Source organism: Lichenostomus cassidix, chromosome 3 (assembly GCF_008360975.1).
Source record: "Lichenostomus cassidix isolate B80296 chromosome 3, HeHo_3.0, whole genome shotgun sequence".
Taxonomy (NCBI): domain Eukaryota; kingdom Metazoa; phylum Chordata; class Aves; order Passeriformes; family Meliphagidae; genus Lichenostomus; species Lichenostomus cassidix.
The window spans coordinates 81284091-81304349 of NC_139483.1; positions in this window are offsets into that span (position 1 = coordinate 81284091).

Genomic DNA, 20259 nt, shown 5'->3' on the forward strand with positions numbered 1-20259 from the left:
TTGTACACACGTAATAACCTGAATTAAAACAACCAGCATCTCTTCCCTGTAGTTTCAAGAAGTTAACTAGTAAAGGAGGAAGAAAATCCTAACCCTGGGGACTCACTAAAGACATATTTTCTTATTAGGAACTTACTGAAAGAGATTTAGTGTACCAGGGCCAGGGCCAGGAGATTATCCTTTCTGATTGAGAAGTGATTAATGAACAATATAAAAAGTGGGTGGAAGCACTGTTGAAATTTTTGTTCCTCAGAGATGTTCTAGCCAAATAATGAGATTGCTAGATAATAAAAATTTCTGGCTACTTGTTCCTTTCCATCTCAAATTATTCCAGAAATAAATCTGATAAACAATAGCTCCCACTATCTGACCTCTGATCCTTCAATCCTTCTCCATCTCTCTCTGCATTTTACTTTACCATTTCTTGGTTTTTTTTCTAAGCCATACAGGTCACTATTGTTAAAATTCTCCAAGGGTGGCATGAAAAAAGTACTAACACAAACAGCTAGAGTATATTTAAACCTCAAACACTGCTATATTAAAAACATAATTCTTTTGTTCACTGGATATTATATCCCTCTGCTCAATCAGACATTGGCAGAAACAGAGAATGATTTCCAGAAAAAGAAAGAAAATCACACTTTATGCAAAAATATGTCAATTTTTTTACACATACAAGGTAAAATTTTAGGGGGGAAAAAAATCTCAAATGCTTGTCCCAAATCACCTTTATTTATTCTCCACAGTAATACAAATAGTTCCCCAAATGCCCTCAGTCACAGGATATAGTTTAAATAGGTTTAATATTTAAAGGTAACTTGCACTAGTGGGGAAAAAAAAGTTTTAGAAATTGGTGATAGTTTTATATATTTTCTGTTTAAAGTTACAACCAGGATACCTCATTATATCCTCAAGAGTGGTCAAGTGGCCAGATAGACTGTGCACAGTCTGGAGACACAGGCTTCATGACCAGTTTTAGAGTACCTGTGACATGAATCACAAAATCTGGAGATAAAACTACTAATCACTAGAGTAGTCTAAAATATTGAGCATGTTATGATCATTCATAATGCAAATAGAACATATTGACATCACTCAGCACAGCCCCAATAATATAATAAATTAAAAAATCATAAAAAATTGAACACTGCTGAAGATGGACCAGCCATAATTCTGCATATTGAATCCATGCTTCAAAGTCTCCATACAAATGCTAGGCCTTCCTCAAGAAAAGGGAGCACAGAGTCTCATTTCCAGTTGCCTGGAGAAGTCCAACCATCAGACAGGTCGACAATAGGATAGGCACCACATCTGTGCTGTTACAGAGTATTGACACAGAGTAGGGTTATCATATTCAAGAAACACAGTGGTGGCATTGGCTGTCAATCAGGATTCCTACTCACTTCTAAGGTTTTAAAGAAGATGAGACATGAGGTTCAGAGGCAAAGAACTCAAACTCAGTATTTTTATATGCAATTCTCACATATTTTATATGTGCTATTTGCATTCATTTAGCTCCATTTGTGGCTTTTTGAGATTGACCTAAAATAACCCTAGTTTCTTAATAGCTCAAATTGGGAACCTGGCCACCTCTTGATGCTGCTGGGCTCAAAACTGAGCTCTCAGGCACTGCAATATTTAGGTGTAACTTCAGCAGGCAGAAGAAATTTTAGGCATAACTCATTTTTTTTCTTGGTGCTTTATCAACAAAATACTGCACTAATTCTGGAGGTGATCACTAGCTAAGGAATAACCAGATACTAGGAAAATGAAGCCAAAAAACCCTTTAAATAAATATGCACATTTTTAATGAAAGCTACAGGTACACACCCATGTTTAATTCCCCTGGAATCACCTTTCCTATTTTATAGTCCTGCATCATTCAAATGGGCTTTTATGAAAGTATCCCGGTCCCTGCAAATATCTGTAATGATACTTTTTTCTGATGACCTTTCTGTCAAGAGAGATGTTGACATTTTTAAAAGAAGTGGTTGCCGCTCAATACAGCATCTCTTGTTATGTCATTATAAAGCAAGTAGATTTGTGCCTCCACTCAATTTCTGCCTTAGTAAAAGAAAGTATTTAATGTCCTTAATATCTAGGTGAGAAGCCTGGGGAAACAGAGAATTTTTAATAATTGCTACTGAATTACTTTTGCAACCAAATAGCAGATGCCTGATGAATGGTTTATCACGGCATGTTAGAGGAAAGAGCATTACTTCAACCAAGAAGTTTTCAGTTGCTTTACTAACATTTTTTGGTAGACAGCAAAAACTTAAGAAAGGAAAGAGAAACAGAAATAACAGACATACAGGTGCATAATGTACATGTATTATTATATAAATTAAATGCATAAACTACTATCTTTTGACATGGCTTCATGCCTCCTAACCTAGTCCAGATCAGGAGAATAGGACCTAAGAAAGAAAAGTCATGTTGTCAGACATGTCTTCCAAATGCATTACAGAAAAGAAGACTCCCCATATGTCTGTCTATTGCTGTGTAAAACAATTAAGGTGGGAAGCTACTTAACACAACTTTCTTGCAATTGGATTTGCTGTACAATTAGCTGTTTCTGTATTTCTCTCTGTAGGAAAAAACCTCAAACTGTAATGTAACATTTCAATGACCCCTTTTTTATAACCATCCAGTTTTATAATTCTTTTCCAGCTTGTTTTTGTCTTTGCTATTGCAGGTGTTCAGCATCTCCTCCAAGGCAAAGGAAATCTAGACATAATTCTAATTAAAGGACAATACTGAACTACTGTTGGTGGGCAGATTAAGAAAAGAAGAAGAAACCAAAAAGATCTTTAAAATATTCTGCAGGTACTTTCTCTTTCCATGTGAAATTTCTCAGCTAAATGCAATTGTAGATACACTTCAGCAGAGTATAAGAAAACAATGTTAATATTCTACAGTATAAAAATTTATAGATATTATGTCTTTCTATCCGTATTTAATCTCAGCTTTGTGTTTACTGCAGTGAAGTTTTTGAAAGAAGCAGCTATGTGGAGAAATCCTGCCAGCTGGAAAAGCCACATAGATTCCTGGCTAGCTAAAACCCACATTTGAACACAGAATTAAGCATAAGGTTCCTTAGCTCAACATGCTCTATCTGCCCATGGGACTGTGATAATGCCTAAGAGAAAAATAGGAGCTGACTAAAGACTGATCCTTTCCCTACAGGATTCTCCAGCTTCCTGAAAAGAGCATGTTGAGGGACTGCTTCATTTAGAAGTTGTAGATACATGACCAGATTTAACCAGTTACTAGATAGATGACCAGTTACTCTGTAAATTCATCCGTTATTAGCTCTTCTCTCTGTTTTGAGCATGGTGTCTGACGGTTCCATTGGATATCTCTTCCCACTTGTGTGAAACGAAGTTTATTTTTACAGGCTGTGAGACCACCATGTTTAGTGTTTTCTCCTATAGCAACAATCCTGTACCTCTGACTATTTCTTTATCCCTCATTGTTCCTTTTCTTCTGTGTCTCAGGTGGGCAGAGCTTCATCAGCACATGAAGATGGAGTATAACCTGGGACAACAAGCCCAAAATAGCAAAATTGATGTTTCAGCCATTTTCCTAAGCAACAATTTTCCTAATTCTAGCCTTCACTGCAACTGGGCTTAAGTTTGAATTTCACACATAAAGTCCATAAATAGCATATTTTAAGGCAGAGAAATACCTTCATAATGAAATAATAGACACTGAAATTCAGTTCTTTCCCTAACTCCAGGTTGGAGAAACATATTTGTGATTTTCAGGGTTCTTGTTTCAGCTATTAATTTCAGAATAAATTTTACTTATTTTTCAGTCAGCATCTTTTTCTAATTAATTCTGTAATGTCCCTAGCCAATCCAAGGTTATTTGAGAAGACATATTCTCTCCTAATATGAGAGTGTAATATAAACATAAGAATCTACCTTTCAAGAAACAGCTAAAGGACAAGTTGCATTAAGACGTATCTAGGAGGAAAGATTCCTCATTCAAATACACATTTCCTCAATAAGCACAAGTGGAACACAACAAACAGTGAATTTCTTTTTCTGACAGTTTTTTCTTGCAGTGAAAGTATTTTAATGTATAAATTCACCAAAAGAAAGAAAGGGGAGCCGTTAATCCTCAATAGCATGTTAACACTTGACCTTCAATACAAGTGTGTAAATTAGCTGTTAATGTCTACCACGCATACTAAATAGCTTCATGGATGAACAAATTTAACAGAACTTCAACAGCAAGCCAGTGATCTAAATGAAATGGACGATGTCTGGTCTTTCATTAGATGAGAGGAGTATGTGTCTCTGTGTTTTCTGGACAAAATTAAACATATTCAACAGAAAGCTTTCAAACAATGTTGTATTAAATACCATGTTCAACTCCTATAACTTTCAAGCAGGCCTATTTAAGTTCAGAACACATTTGTATCTAGCAGATAATAACATCACTGCTTCAACTGTGAACCCTGACACAGAGCTGTTTACACATGAAAGGCAGAAAATACTCCAGGGTGATCCTTATTATCTAGAGTTCACAATTTGTAAGCTATTCTGAGTGCAAGGACTTGAAAATAAAAATATGACAAAATACCAGCAAAAAACAACTGAGAACCTCCTCCTCTCTTAACATTTTTAGTATCTTTGGATAAAAATAATTGATAGAGAGAAATAAAACAATTCTTTTACCATCTTAAGAAGATGACAGTGGGATTCTGTCAATTCTTAGGTTGTAACTAAGTGATCAATAAATTTATTACTCTTTTCCAGTGAGCTTCTATGATTATGAAAATGCCTGAAATGTGGCTTCCGTCATTTTAACACACAGAATTTCAATATTAATGTCTTCTAACATGCCCATGATTGCTGCAAAGTCAAATATGTTTTATAGTTGCATTATTAAATAACCATTTAAAAATCATTCCTTCATATCTAACACAGATTAATTATTACCAAATAATAAAGCATGAGTCCTAACAAAAAATAGGAATTCTATGTTATTGTCCTAGAGCTGAAAAATTTGTAAGACACAGCCTATCTCATTTCTTTCTTTCTTTAGCTACATCCCAGAATTAATTCTTCAGCAAATAGCTTCTCTGATGGCTTTGAAAAGATGGCCACAGCAAGGTTCAGTCAAAAAGAATATAAAGATAAATTTGACATTACAGAGTAAAATGGGGGCTATTCCTAACAGGAAGATGAAAGCCAATAGGGCTAAGCAAGTATGAAAGAAAAACTTAGGCTTATTCTATGAAGAGGAAGCCATAGAATTGATCCTTCTATAAAAAAATGCAACCATCACTAATAAAAAAGACAGTTACCATGAATTTAGAAAATTTGCAGATTTTTTTTTACAGATTTGTTTATCTTCCTTGGGCAGTGGTTAGGCCCAGCCCATAGCAAAGCCCTTTGCCACTATCACTTTGTGATACTTTCTTCAGAGATGGCTTTTCACTAGACAGTGACTTGTCTTCTTTTTGTGCTAGACAAAGAGAAAGGGAAAAAATAATTATTAAAGTTAAGAATGTTTTCCAAAACTACTAGGGATTGATGCAGTTACTGACTTAGTCTGAATGCTGATTAGGTATTTCAGCACAATGGGATGTAAAGTGGGACATGCAGGATCTGTTCACAGCTAGGCAGATGTACTCCCTTGCACGGGAAAATGCGAACTCCGCCAACCACTGAACGCATTGGAATTTCTGTTTGTGCAGTGCTTGTGTGACCACGTGCAGCATCCTGTGTCCTGTTCCAGGATCCCAGGGCACAAGGAAAACATTAACACACTAGAGCAAGTTCAGCAAGAGCCACCAGGGTGGTCCAGGGCCAGAGCACAAGATGCAGTGAAAAATGACTGAGAGAAATGGACTTGTACAGCCTTAGGGGAAAGAAGGCACAGAGGAGGTTTTTGAATGTTGGTCCTATATATGGCCTGCAATATAAAGGCATCCCAGTATCAGTCAAAGGAATCTTTTTATCAAATATCTAAATTTTCCTTCTTTCATAACAAAAACTTTAATCGACTTTGCACTGTGAATGACATCACTTTAAAATGTCAAGTGACAGGCCAACAAAAGCCCTTGTAGATTACTGCTGTTACTTTGGTAAACTAAGTGGAGGGAGACAACTTTTCAAAGTCATTAATGTTTCAATAAACTCCAGTGTCTCCCTGTTATTTCAGTCTGATCATTCTTCAAGCAAGTTTGCACTTTGTAGGTGAGACAATATAACTAAATTTTTATTTCTTATTCAGAAAGATAAAAAAATATTTACTTTGGAAAGCATAAAAACTTCAGCTTTTATTCAAATGCTGTTCACAATCCATAGACACGCAAACTTTTTCCCTCCTGTCATTTTAGAGTATGATCTCATATGAAAATTCAACTATTGAAGCTTTTCATAGATATTAATCATGAAACAAAATTTATATAACTCTTCAGCTTATACAATCTCTTCAATTATGCATCTCTTCGATTTATACATTTACGATCACCTTCAAGAGAAATAATGGTCCCAATTCAGCTCTCACTTGTATAAGTTCTAATAGCTACCAACTTATTGAACTTTAATAATTTATTTAACCAAAATAGCTAAGAACACAAGGTCTGATACAGGGAGGCAGACATTATGTTTATGTGATCTGCAGTGATACAAAAAAATTGCCTTATAGAAATTCTTAGAAAAGTAGAATTACTGCAAAGGTTCTGCAGACATTCTTCAGAGCATACCCATGGCTTGGAATGAATGAGTTGGTGCCATAAAAGTGTCTGAAAAGTCAGACTCAAAATAAAAACCATTTTGGTGCAAAAATATTCAAATTTAAAAAACAGTGAATAATTATTTTTTCTCTTGAGAGGAAAGGCTTTATTGTTTGACTCTTTACCAGTATATTATGGCTTGTGTAGTTATGTATCACAGTTGCATTCCTATGCAATATTAAGTTCATTGTCAGGACTCAATAATGAACACTAATGATAGAAAAAACTTATTAAAACAGTAACTCAATCAATCAGTATATTAAACCCAGTAAAAAAGAAGTATGGGAAAGATAGATGGTATTTTTAAATGCTGCGTCACACTGAATGGGTTTCTTTCCAATGTTTGCCCTATTTCTTGTATCTTTTAGCACTGCAGAGTGACAGGAACCTTTTGAAAAATAAAACATCACCTGATTAGTGAATTTAAAAACTTAGGTGAATTTAAGAGCTTACTAGGAAAAAGAATGCAGCAGAACTGGCATGATGCTGACATTAATAAAATTCCAGCAAACCAGTGTTTTAGATTGATCTGACCTCTGCTTGTTAAACTTCTGAGAAAAGGCTTCTCACATGTTTAAATTTAGATTGAAAAGTCACAAGTTATTTAAAGTAAATTTTAAAAGATGTGAGTCAGCATTCAGAAACACACCTCGTAGGTCTGAAATAACACTGGACAGTAGATTTTAATTCTACAGCCTATCATTCATTTTCCCAGCTTACCTATTAAGTGCTAAGGTGTGTCTCTGCATGTTTAAAGATAATTTGTATGCCATCCAAAACTGCAAACCTGTAATCAAGATCAAATATAGCACAAAATAAGTAGCCACTAGGTTAAACAATTTCTTCTTCTGAGGCAATTGTATACTGCTAAAATTTTATCACATTTATACATCACAGTTTCTATGTCCCTTCCTTTTACTTTGTGAACTTAAATCCAGAAAAAGGACAATAATTTCCAAATCATCATCTAAACCAATCTGGAATCTCATGGCACAACACAGAGAAATGTCTCATCACCTCAGTCTTTCACAACACCCAAACATAAGAAATGCTAAACAGTGCTACTTCAATGCTCAGTTACATATCTGAGGATCTAAAACCATTGCCTTTGAAAAGAAAATTGGGGAAAAAAAGACAAAAGAAAAACATGAACTACAGTTGGCAAATTTCTTCTTCCATGACACAGAGATCTCACATGAAACCCTCAGCATAATGTTATCTTTCAAATTAAAGGAAATTCCAGTTGTGTTTCTTTTACTTGTCATACTGAGTTAGAATTTACTTTCTTGGTTAAACAAGGTGACTACATTAACAAAAACTACACATTCCATATACAACTGCATAAAGAAACTTTATTCATAGAACCTTTGCTGTAAAATCATCAAAAATATGTTTTTAAAATGCAATTCTGAAGTCACAAAATGTGGCTTCACCCACCTCTCAGTTTTTCCAGAATGTGGAACTGTTTCCACTTACCTTTAATGACTACAAAATGTATAATGCAAGAATATAAACAGCCTGAAGCCAAGAATTTTTCAAGGGCTTGAAACAATCTCAAAAAATTATTGAAATCATATCTACCCATGGTAGAAAAGAAACATTCACATAATGAATTTTCCTTCAATGGCATGAAAATTGTAGCTAATGTATTTATATAACCTGTAGGTATATTATTGAGAAACTGATTACAAAAAAAATATGCAGATTTTTTATAGCTCTAAAAGCTGAGAGGTTTGCCACAACATACTCAGATAAATTACTTCCAAGCCATATTATTGCTTAAACATTCCAACAGTTCAGACTAAATCCTTCTTTAACAGGAACAAAGCAACCCAACTGGACCAGAGTCTAAGCACTTCTTCAAAGCCTTAATGCTTCTAGAGCTACTCCCCTGCTACAGTGGATTGTAAAACTAGTAATTTATTATCGGGATGGACATGATTCAGAAGAAATGTAACTCCAGAGTATCACATCTCTGTGAGAGACTCAAGTGAAGCCAGAGTGCAGCAAAGTCTTAATTCCCTTCAGGATGTGGCATATGAAATGTTACAAATGCAAACAAATTTAATTAAATCAACGTTAATCCCCACAAAAACAGATGGAACTGAGGCATTTATTTCCCAGATATTTTCAAGAGAGGTAATTAACACACAAACCAAGCTACAAGTTAACTAGTGGAAGGGAGATGGCGCCGGCAGTGCTCGCTTGAGGAAAGGCAGTCAGCCAGGCCTCAGCTAAAACCTTCAACTTCTCCAGGGCAGTCAGACTCAAGGAGATGCACTTTAAAGCAGCAACAGCAGCATCAATGAAATCTACTGAACATATCTTATTGCAGCAAAGCTTCATGCAGTCTCCAGAATGCTTCTGCCACACCCTAGTTGAGGTCTCATGTCTGAAATGACCCAGAATTATCTGTGGCCTTCAGCTGGTGATTCAGGAGCTCTCAGGTTTAGAAAGGCACTGTGCCAGATCTCTCAATCTGAATCCTTTGCTGAAGTGTGAAGCTAGCCTTGGATATTTGTCTAAAAAAATATAAGTGGAAGCCCATAAAGGTACTTTAGGAGGTGCTGAAAATTCTGTGGGCAATTACTACTAGTACTGCTAGTTACTGTTTTTCTGATTTTCCCCTGAACATTTGCCATTGGCTACAGTGGTAAGAGATAGACAAACCAAGAAAAATATTTAGCCTGATCCATTGTCAATGCCCACTGTAACAGCAATGCTCTGCACCTATTATATCACCTTCCAACTAGGGGTGTCAAGATACAGGCAGCTATAAATTAACCCTCAAAAATCACCATTACATCAGATTATTTTGCTGGGAAAAGCCCAAAATAGGAAAATTTCTTACTAAAGATTATACAAGAAATGTTATATAGGAAAGGTGATAGAATCAAACACAATATTCCAAAGGATTGTATCCCATTAAGTTACATTAAAACTTTACATAAATTCTGCATCATTTCTTTTTTGTTCGGGGTAATCTCTAACCTTGTGTTCATTTTCAGTGAGGTACCAACAGGGATGGGCAGGTCTTTGAATCTTTATGGCTCTGTATGCAGACCCCAGTGAGAGATAAGAGATGTTCCACTTATTTTTTTCTAATACAATGACATTGTATACATCAGCCATGAATTATGGTTACCATCTTATTGCTCAACCTAATTCCTTTAAGTGTTCCCCTAAAGGTTATTTGTAGAATCACACATAAACAGAACAGAAATGAGTAAAAATGCTTTACAGTGACCTATATGTATTTTTATATAAATACTTTGGGTCAAATTCTGTTATAATGTAAGATGGCATGACTCTTTTGATGCCAAAGAAACTAAATGCATTTACCACTGTGCAAAACTAAACATTTTAAAATTTTGGTCAGGAAAGGAGAACACCATTGCTGCCATCAATTCAACCTTTCTTAGGAAAAAACAGTTATTATTAATTTTTAATAATTTCCTTTTCCTTTTTTTTTTTTAATTCTTTCTTCTCTTTTATAACATCAGCATTGTAGACAAACTGAGAGTTGTGAGCCAGGGCATAAATATGCTTCCATAATATTTCTGCTGATTGTATCTACAGATCTGTGTTTGCAAGGTTCCAATAATTCTTCAGGGATGAATTTTTTTAAAAAAAGCACAAACTGGATAAGTGCAGGTAAATTCAAGCAATCTCTTTGAATTCAAAAGTAAGATTCCTACTCTAGTCTTATGTAAGCAAACATAGAACAGTCCTTATATTTTCTACAAATAAGTTATCACTTATGCTTCAGGAACTACTGAAAAGATGATAAAGATGATTCCTGAAAATCCACTTTATAAGAGAAAGATACAGGGAGATTGTTCAAAGGCTGGAATTTGCTTCCGTTCCTCAGGAGAGAAATTTTCAAATAGATCTTATTGAGAGAAAAAGAAATTGTATGGAGAAACATTGCATCAATGACTAAAAAGCAACAGAGAGGCCTATACAGTAAGAGAAGGAGTCCCCAGAGTCCACTGACATTTCCAACACAGAAAAAAAATCTGTCATGGATTCCTTTTCTTATTATTTTTGTGGAAAGTAAGAGTTTTACAAATCCTAGAAAAATATTTAAGCTAAGTAGGTAATTATAGTCAGTCATAATAATATCAGAGTACCAAGGAATTTTGTATAACAATTCACATTGACTGAGGACTCATCTACAGATGAAAACAGAACCGACCGGCTAAAAGTTCCTTTGCCAGTGTTTTTATTCACATAATTAACCTAGACTTGAAGTTATCTTATCTGATACTTAAAAAAAAAAAAAAGCCACAAGCAAACTACTTATCTCTTGCAATAAATAATATCGATAACATTATGATTCAATCCAGCACCTGCATGCACTTTTTGAAGATAGAGGTGTTGTCAGCAGCTATGCAAATGAACAGCCTTCCAGTTTTGAAATGTCTGTGGTACTTCTCTAACTACCACAAAAGCACACTGTTGTAACATGTTCATCCTCCCAATGCTGTCTTGAGAGAGGAAAGTTTTATGGAAATGAGTTAGACTGATCAACAAAGCTCCAGATCATCAAAGGCTTTAAAGCCTCTAACTCCCCCTCATAGCAGCCTTGGCGATCTGACCCAAGGACTTCACTGAAGGTCACACGGTTGTCTGTAGATGAACACAAAATTCAATCCAGCTTTCTAAATTCCCAGACTACTTGTCTAATTACACTTCCCCAAAGCTTTATGCCGTAAGTAGATTGCTGAGATGATTTTCCTACATAAGCACTACTCTGCAGCACTCTGATTTTTTACATAGAGATATGTCCTGTCATTTTAAAACTACACACTGTACAGTTGCAAAAATACAGGGGATGAGAGCTGGCTGGCTTTGTTTCAATTAGCTTTAATGTTGCATCGATCAGGACTGTTTCAATTACAGCCTCATTCAGCATTCCTATTCAGATAACAATTTTCTTTGTATTATGTAAGGCAATATTTGCATGTATGTGAGGTAATTTTCTGGACACCTGCTTTGCCTGCACCCACCCCAGCCTCTCCTGTGTACACTTCTTATTTCTTGTGCTCTCAGGTGGCCTGTGTGTTTAGTTGCAGCCTCTGACTCGGTCATTAGATGTCCCTGCGCACTTTGTAGGATTCTGCACGAGGCAAACAACATAAAGCTGAACTAGGTCAGTTCTGGGAAGTCTGCTTGTTGTATTTATGCTTGATACTATCCTGTTAGTAGGTGTCCTCTTTAAGAAGGCCTGTTGTTTACCATTTTGAAGATGTAATCCAGGTGTTTACATATCCAGAAACATCAGCTAGCTAATCCCAGTTAAAAACCATCATTCCTTCTATTCAGCAGGACAAGATGCTGTTGACTGTCCTTTAAGTCAGCTCTTTCAGATTGTCCAGTTTAGACTAGCAGCTTTACCAACGACAATTAAAGATCCAATTGACAGGTTCATGTGCTATCGGCATATTTGCACTTCCCCTCTGCACTTGAGTCTGTGCCTTTGTAGAGCTCTGGCATTTGCCCTCTATTCATCCTCCTTATGCAATATGCAGTCTCCAGAACAACTAAGTAATTTCTGTGGGGATGAAAACCTTCAGGTTTTCTCATAAGTAGATTCTGTGGGCATGAAAGCCTGTTGATTTTCTCATAAACTGTGGTTTCTTATTAGGTTGGAATTCCAGACTCAGGAATTTTATAACCAATCCACCTCAAATTTAACTACAAATTAGTTAAGCCTTAAAAATGTAAAAAATAAGTCTTAAAATACAAACTCAGGTTTAAAAAACTACACACTGATCCCCTTAAGACTATAAATAACTTCAACAGGAGCACCAACTGCAAAATTAAAGTAGAACAGGCCCCTTTGCATTATATCAAAAGAATTGATAATATCAGTTGTATCAACAGAAGGAATGCATTTTTGTAGTGCACTCAACAAACGTGTATTTTCAGGATTAACCATCAGTATCAAAGTAGCCATTCTGCCCTTGTGGACATGAAATAAACCTCACAAAAACAGGGGAGGAAAGGTGTTTTTCTGCCCTATCAGGTGGCAAACTGAATGCATGCTGTACAAAATTTTTATATTCCCTAATGCTTTAGTAGCTGTCATTTGAATTTTACAAAATTCTTTTATATTATGAAGTGGAAATATATTCAGAAGCATCAGAATTCCCTGATATTAAACATTTTTCTCTATAAAGAAATCTTTGTAGATGTAACAAAAACAACAACTGTAGAAACAATTCTAATTGCTTTCATATAGCACTGAAAAAAATTATTGCATTTTGATGGGAAGTTAATCTCTGCAAATTAACAAATATGTGTATTCTTATTATTTCACTTATATTGTTTTATCTACTATGAATGTGTGTCAGACTCTGTCAGTTTCCTCACCCTCAACAAGCACCTCAGCAAAAATAATTTTCATGAACCTTTTACTTGATGTTCTTTTCACTATTTTTCTATTCTGTATAATGTGATATGAGTAAACTATGTATTATAAAAGAGTTTCTGAGATAGTGTCACGATACATTGCCATCCCAAATTTGCATCAACTTTTGTAAAGATCAGATGCATTTGAATTCTTGTTTTAAAATATGTTGTCTTTGAAACTACAACCTACTTTTACAATCCAGTCACAATCCAGAACAAACACAAATCCAGAATCCAAAACAAATAGCTAGTTTCTCTTGGCATACCGTTTATACCATGTCTTTGCCACTTATTTATCATTCTAAGATTTCTACTCTGTAAATCACAGCTGACAATCTAAATAATTAAGTATTATGTTGCAGTAGAAAACTATGAACATTAAAAAGGAACGTATCCAGGACTTCAGTCAGACAAACACATGCAGGTAAGCTACACTCTGCTCAAAATTTGAATCAGTAGATTCTATGAAACTCATCATATACTTTAAGTTAATTATATACCATTTTGTAGAAATCAAGCAAAAAATAATGATGGAATCAAGTCCTTTGTGCACAAGTACACTTGGCAGACTTAGTTACAGGACCTTCAGCTTATAGCTCTCCATCTGTTGTGTGTTAATGGGAATTAGAATAAAGCTAATTTAAGAGCCGAAAGGCAATGCACTTTCACTAAAAAAGCACAAATCCAGTCTACTAAGATGGTTACAAGAAGACTCAGTAATGCAAACATAAGATACTTATCTGCTGTTGCTTGATCTGTGCAATTTTCTGGAAGGAGAAGCTTTCTTCCCATCCAGCTGAAGCCCTGTCTTCAGTCTCTGCAAGTTTTCAGAAGAACTGTCTGCACTCATATCTGAGTTCTATAGAAGAAAATTATTAAGCCCCATGTGAGACTTTTCAGTTATTTTACAAAACACTTAAACTGACAACTATTCTACAGCACACTGTTCTTTGTGGAAAGTAATATAATTTAATGAATGCAATAAAATTAAGCATGTAACATAATTCATAACAATTTAAATGTATGTGCCATTAACTGCTTTCCTGCAGAAAAGCAAAATATAATTTGAAAACATTTCTCCTCTATTGTGAATAAAGACCCAATTTTGAAGTAATGATGATGCATTATAGAAACGTTTCTGTACCTTTTTGTAGGCTCTATGATATTGAATAAGGAGCTCTGTATCTTTGTTTTACGCTTCTCAATCACCCTCATGGTGATAGCCAAACTCTGTCTTACAGAAAAGTTTTTTCTGGTGGGTAAATCGCTTATGCCCAGGTCTAGGTATGTGCAATCACCATTCTTCCTCCCAGTGAATTCCCTTTTTATCCAGTTTGTTCCCATGAGGCATGCAGTGCACGTAGCTCCAATACAGCGTCTACAAATTCTGTAGTGAAATGTTTTTATTCACCTGTTTCGCTTATTATTTGTTTTGCTGTGAAATTTGCTGGGTAAGCACTGTTTCCAAGGTACATCAGGAAATCAATATCAAAAGTCTTGCTGGGAGAATTCTAATGTATTTGAAATTTTTTACCATGTTACTTAATCTATGTTACCTTCATTATCAGGAATCTTGTCACATATGTGATAACACTTTGTTACTGCATTAGAAAATTAAATACTGATAAGAGGGTATTACATATGATAAAAATTTGATCAGACTGTCATATTGTAGCAGAACAGAAGCCAGTTTCTACATTCAAAGAATTACATTATGGAAGAACACGGAGTACACTAGCTCTGTTTCATAACTGATGTAGGAATATTGACAGTGGTCCTATTCATGGATTTGTAAAGTATACATAAGATTGGAACTCAGTCCATGTCTCCCATTGTCTTGTCTGCTTTTGCAAAGTTCTAGGATCTTTTAGGTAAAAAATATGTCTGTTTCCTGAGTGCTTATATATAACATATTCCATTGCTTTCTATCATTTCTATTTTTCTTGTTGTTATTAGGTGTTTGCTACTACTGTACCTCCTATTTTTTCTATCTCTGCTTCTTCCTTATGATCCATTTTATTTCATCACAACATCTGAATTCCATCTTCTTTTTATTTCCTAGGTTTGTTGGGTTCTTTACACTTGCTTTTATATTCCTCTTCTGGATGAAAATTTGGTCATCATGAGAGATTTTTGCTAATCAGAGTGTGATTTTTTTCTAATCATTTCCGTAACACCAAGAGCTCATTCTTTTAGTCGATGTAAATTAACTTTTTTTTTCTGAACTTCATGAGTCCCACCTTGTTCAGAAATTTTACTGACAGATAAGTAATGCTTTATAGCACAGAGTTTAAAAAAAATGTAAATTTTCTCAACAGTGACCACTGATGTCTTCAAATACTAACAGAGTTAGACTTTCTGTGCAAGTGAGCATCTCACCCTTCAATACTTTCTCTGGCATAAACTATGTCGTACTTTTGTGTTGCAGGAATAGATGTGACAAATGTCTGAGTCCTAATTCAGACTATACAAATCTTGAAACTACACTCCTGAAAATGCCAGTGTGGGAAAATCCCCCTCTTGACAGTTAGAAAGTCTGAATGGCAACTATTTGTATTGCACCCTGTCCTATATACCTAACCTGAAACTCTGACCTGGAATTCAGTTCAATCCCAGACATTCGATGAGCACATTTATGAAAGCCCAAGCATTCACCAAAAAAAGTTTCTAAATAAGTACTGTTCTGTTTTAAAATCAGCTGACACAATGCCAGTTCAGGAATTTTAGCTTAGTATGCTCTTGGATTGCTCCTAAGAATGTGTTGGATTTTGATGTAGCAGGCTCCGGGGGGCTGCAGGAGCCGGCTCCCCCCCGGAATGAGGTCCCTGGGCTGCTTATCTCCACCGAGTTCGGGGCGCGCGGCCCCTGGGGTCCGCTCGGCGTGGTGTCGGTCTCGTAGCCACAGAAATTCAGCAGGAAACGCAGTGAGATGAAGGAATGAACTGGACTCATCTCTTTTCTGCCAGGGAGGTTTATTTGGGGTAAGGTAAGAGGGTTGCAGGGAAAGGAGAAGGGGAGAGAAAAGCAAGGACGGGATAGAGGCTGCCAGCTCAGAGATGAGACCTCAAACTGACGCAGACACTGGCTTATAAGGGAAGAGAAAGGGGAGGGACTGTCTCCCCTGGAGCCAGTCTTGGGAGGTCTGAAGGGAAGACAGGCATAGGGAACCCACCAATAGATTTTGGATACAGCAAGGTGCATATTTCAAAAATGAACCAATAGCATACAGGGCAGGGGAACAAAGGGAGCCGCATGGAATGCTAAAGAACCACATTGCTACAGGACTTCCCAATATAGTTAATTCTTTCCAGCCAAGAACAGAGAGCCAACTTCAACACTAAGATATGCAGACATGTTTTTCAGGTATAAAAATGAGAAAATGGGAAAAACATATGCAAATAAATAAAAGAATAATATGAATTTGACAGTCAAGATAGAACAGAATGTTGCTTTCACCTTCTTCTTGTAAATCTAGACAATCATATGTTTATCATTTTCCTAGGGTAAAACCAACATCCTATCAACAGAATTCCTACAAAGCAAGACCATTTGACTGATGAACACCTCCAAGGCATTTGAGCAAATGGGCTTCATGGAGAGCCTACAAATAATTTTCAGAGAGAACCTAGGTCCCAAGAAAGCAGGAACTTCTTCACATATTATGACCACACTTACCCATGTGGAAACTGTAGGGCAAGACAAGACAGCTGCTAAAATCCTGCATGGGCTCCCCGCGGGAGATGCTACCCTGGGATTTCATGTGCTCTGTTCATTAAATAAGGATGACCACACTTGTTTTAAATTAGATAATTAAGTCACTGCTAAAAAGTTAATATGTAACTTTGCACTGCCTGGCAACTTATTTTTTTTTCTTGTCTCTCTTTTCTGAGTAATTGCTGAGTGTGTACTGCTACACCTTCAACACTAGCAGCACATAAACACAGATGTACTTTTGGAACTGCTACACAAGTTACAGAAGTTCCCAAAAATGCACATTTAAACTGAAAAAAGAGGCATCTGTGGTAAATGGAGGAAACACAGGGCAGTGACATCCCTCCAAAGTCACTATTCTTTTGATTTCATCCCAAGTTATTCAAGCTATTTGAGGGGCTAAGCTGGTGCTAATGCTGAGTCCTCACATGTGAAGATAGGTTAAAGAGATCTGTTTGTTTTAAAGTGCTGGTCTATAAAATTCTCCTGGAACATTTTCATGGAATCTAGCATCTGGAAAAGCATCTGAGCCCAAACAAAAGGCTTCCATCCTGATGAGAAAGCGATCAGTTTCACAAAGGAACACCATTTTGCAGAAGCAGAATCCCAAACAGATCTCAAACAGACAGCAGTGAAATAGCTGCCACTAACACCCTCAAGGCATAGCAAGAGCAGCATTTGATGACCTTCAAATATAGTGTGATAGCAGCATTTATTTGTTACCACAGTGTTTATGAAAGTGGGGCTTGTACAATAAAGACACAGCATCCCTGTTCCAGAACAGCTTCTTATCTAAATAGACAAGCAGATAAAACTAGAGAGAGGATTAAGCACACAAACAGAGCAAGAGGAGTGAGAGCCTGCAAACTTCATGTCAGATCAGCTACTTTTGTTTACTTGTCCTTCGGGCAGAGTTTAATTAGTAAGGGATTAGTTGACAAAAAGACAGAGGACAGGGGATAGATATTAAAGATGGCCAGAGGGAGGGAGGAGAGGCACACAGAAACAGTCTGGAGTGAGGCTGAGCTCAGAGTCTGTAAGAATGGAAGCTCAGGGGGTTGCAGAAGGTGCTGCATGGCACAGGGTAGCATTATTCTTTGCTAGAACTGTAAAAAGCAGTCTGATGTCTATGGTGTGAACTGTATAGGGACAGAGGCAATAGCTTGTCTTGCCTGTGACAAGTACATAACACAGAGGCAGCCCTGAACTGGTAATAAGGGCACCCAACCAGCCAGCGTGTCTCACATAGGTATGAAGCTAAACAGAAAAGTTGCTGGATTTTACTTCTGTGCCAGAATGAGCCTTGAGCCAGCTCCCCCAGACTGTTTGTCAGGCAGATCATCAATGTGATGCACAAAGCCACTGCATCCCGGAGGGTGCAAATTCTGGGCTGTCTCAGATCAGAATGGTGAGGAGTCCCAGTTCACTGCTCAGTCATCTCAGGGCTAAGGTGGGAGGAACCCACATAACACATCCTCTTCCACCAGCATTAAGCAAAGCATCAAGCTCAGTGGACAACAGAGCCTGGATCCTGGAGCCTGCATCTGCATCTGCCAGGGAGGGCCCTCATTGCATTGCAGCATGAAGAAGCTGGGGCCACTGAGGGAACCTGAAGGTAGCAATGAAGAACGAGACATTGAAATTAAAATGATGTCTGAAAAGGAGCTAAATAAACCCTCATGTTAACACAATCTGGCGAGATGTAGAAAGAAGGTACACTGCACTTGCTTATTTTTTCCTAATAAAAGATAAGTTTCTTGCCCTTCCAAATTGTAATTCTGTGGTAAATTTTGAAGACAGGAGCTACTTGTATATTGCTGTAACCATCAGTGAAATGCAGAGAGAAAGAAGGAAGAACTGCCAGCGGATGGTAGTATTGTATAAGATAAAAGAAGTAGCTTCTCACTTCTTCCATTGCAGTTATCTACCAGGAGTAGCTAATAAACACAACAATCTTTCAATCCACTTAGCTTTCAAAATAACATCCCATAGTGGGCTGGAAAGCAACTTCAGGCTGAGATACAGAGGAGATGAGAAAACTACAGAAAGAAGCAGAATGAAATTAGTAGACGGAATGAAATAGGAAGGTCAGAAAGCAGAGAAAGCAGATGGTTAGATGGGGAAAAGAGACCACACAAGAGGCCAGATGGCGACCAGGGGAAAGACTCAAAAAGTGGTACTTGGACAAATAACTTTTCAGAGAATGTGATTTTTAAAAACGAATACAAAATACCAATCAAAGACTGAAAATCTAGGGTTTATTCTGGACTGAAGGCGAAAGAAAATGGGATTTGTGTACAACACATTTTCTTTGCAGCTTCTCCCTTCCTGCCAACCATATGCCCCATCAGTTCATCTCAGAATGCAGGTTTTAAACTGGAAGTAACTTAACCACAAGTGATCTTATATTGCAAAAAAATTTTTGAACTCCCTTCCTATTACTTTGATCAATTCTGTGCATTCGTTTCTGGGGAAGGGTCATCTTTAACTGATATTTGTACAGTGTTGTTTGAAATTTTGAAGCCTAGTCTAGGAATCACAGGAAGAGTGATGGTAAAAAAATAAAAACCTGAACATGTTATTAACACCATTTCTGAAAATACACAAACTTTTCCTCATCACAGAATTCTGTTCCAGAAATAAGCAAATCCTATAAACTTTTTCTTCCTATTCAGACTAAATTTTTCCTTCTTTGAAGGGTAATTCAGCTTCCCAGACTCCTAATTTTACATGGAATAATTCTTCCTGCTCTGTGTGTCTTATGCTCTGAAATCTTTGTGTGTGAATATATTTGCCACATCAAAAAGTCCCTTTGAAAATAGTGTTTGGAGCTGGAAGTGTCTTACAGAGGCCCTGCAGTAGTCTGAAGTGCTGCTCACCAGGAGGGTGTCATGGAATGGCTGAGTGAACAAGAGACCTGTGCTGATCACACTGCCCAACCCCCAGTAACACCAGGGTCAGCCAGAATAGGTTGCTCAGTTGAGTTTTGTGTATTTCCAAGAATGCAGACTTTCCAACCTCTCTGGGGACCACTGTCCCAGTGTTCAATCATTCTTATATTAATAAATTCTGTTAAAATGGAATTTTTTATATTTCAGTTTGTACCCAGCACCTTGTATCCTTTCACTTGGCAACACTGAGGAGCCTGGTTCTGCCTCTTTACTCACTCTCTTCAGGTATTTCTAAATGTTATTGAGATTCCCCCCTGAGTCATCTCTTCTGAAAGCTAAACAATCCCAGCTCTATTCAGCATGCAGAGTAATACATGTATAATACATTTGGCCTTGTGGAATAGTACATTGAAACTGCAAACACTTCCAGAAATACAAATCTGCTAGAAGGAAAAAAACCAAAAACTGGAAGTGAGAGGTAACTGA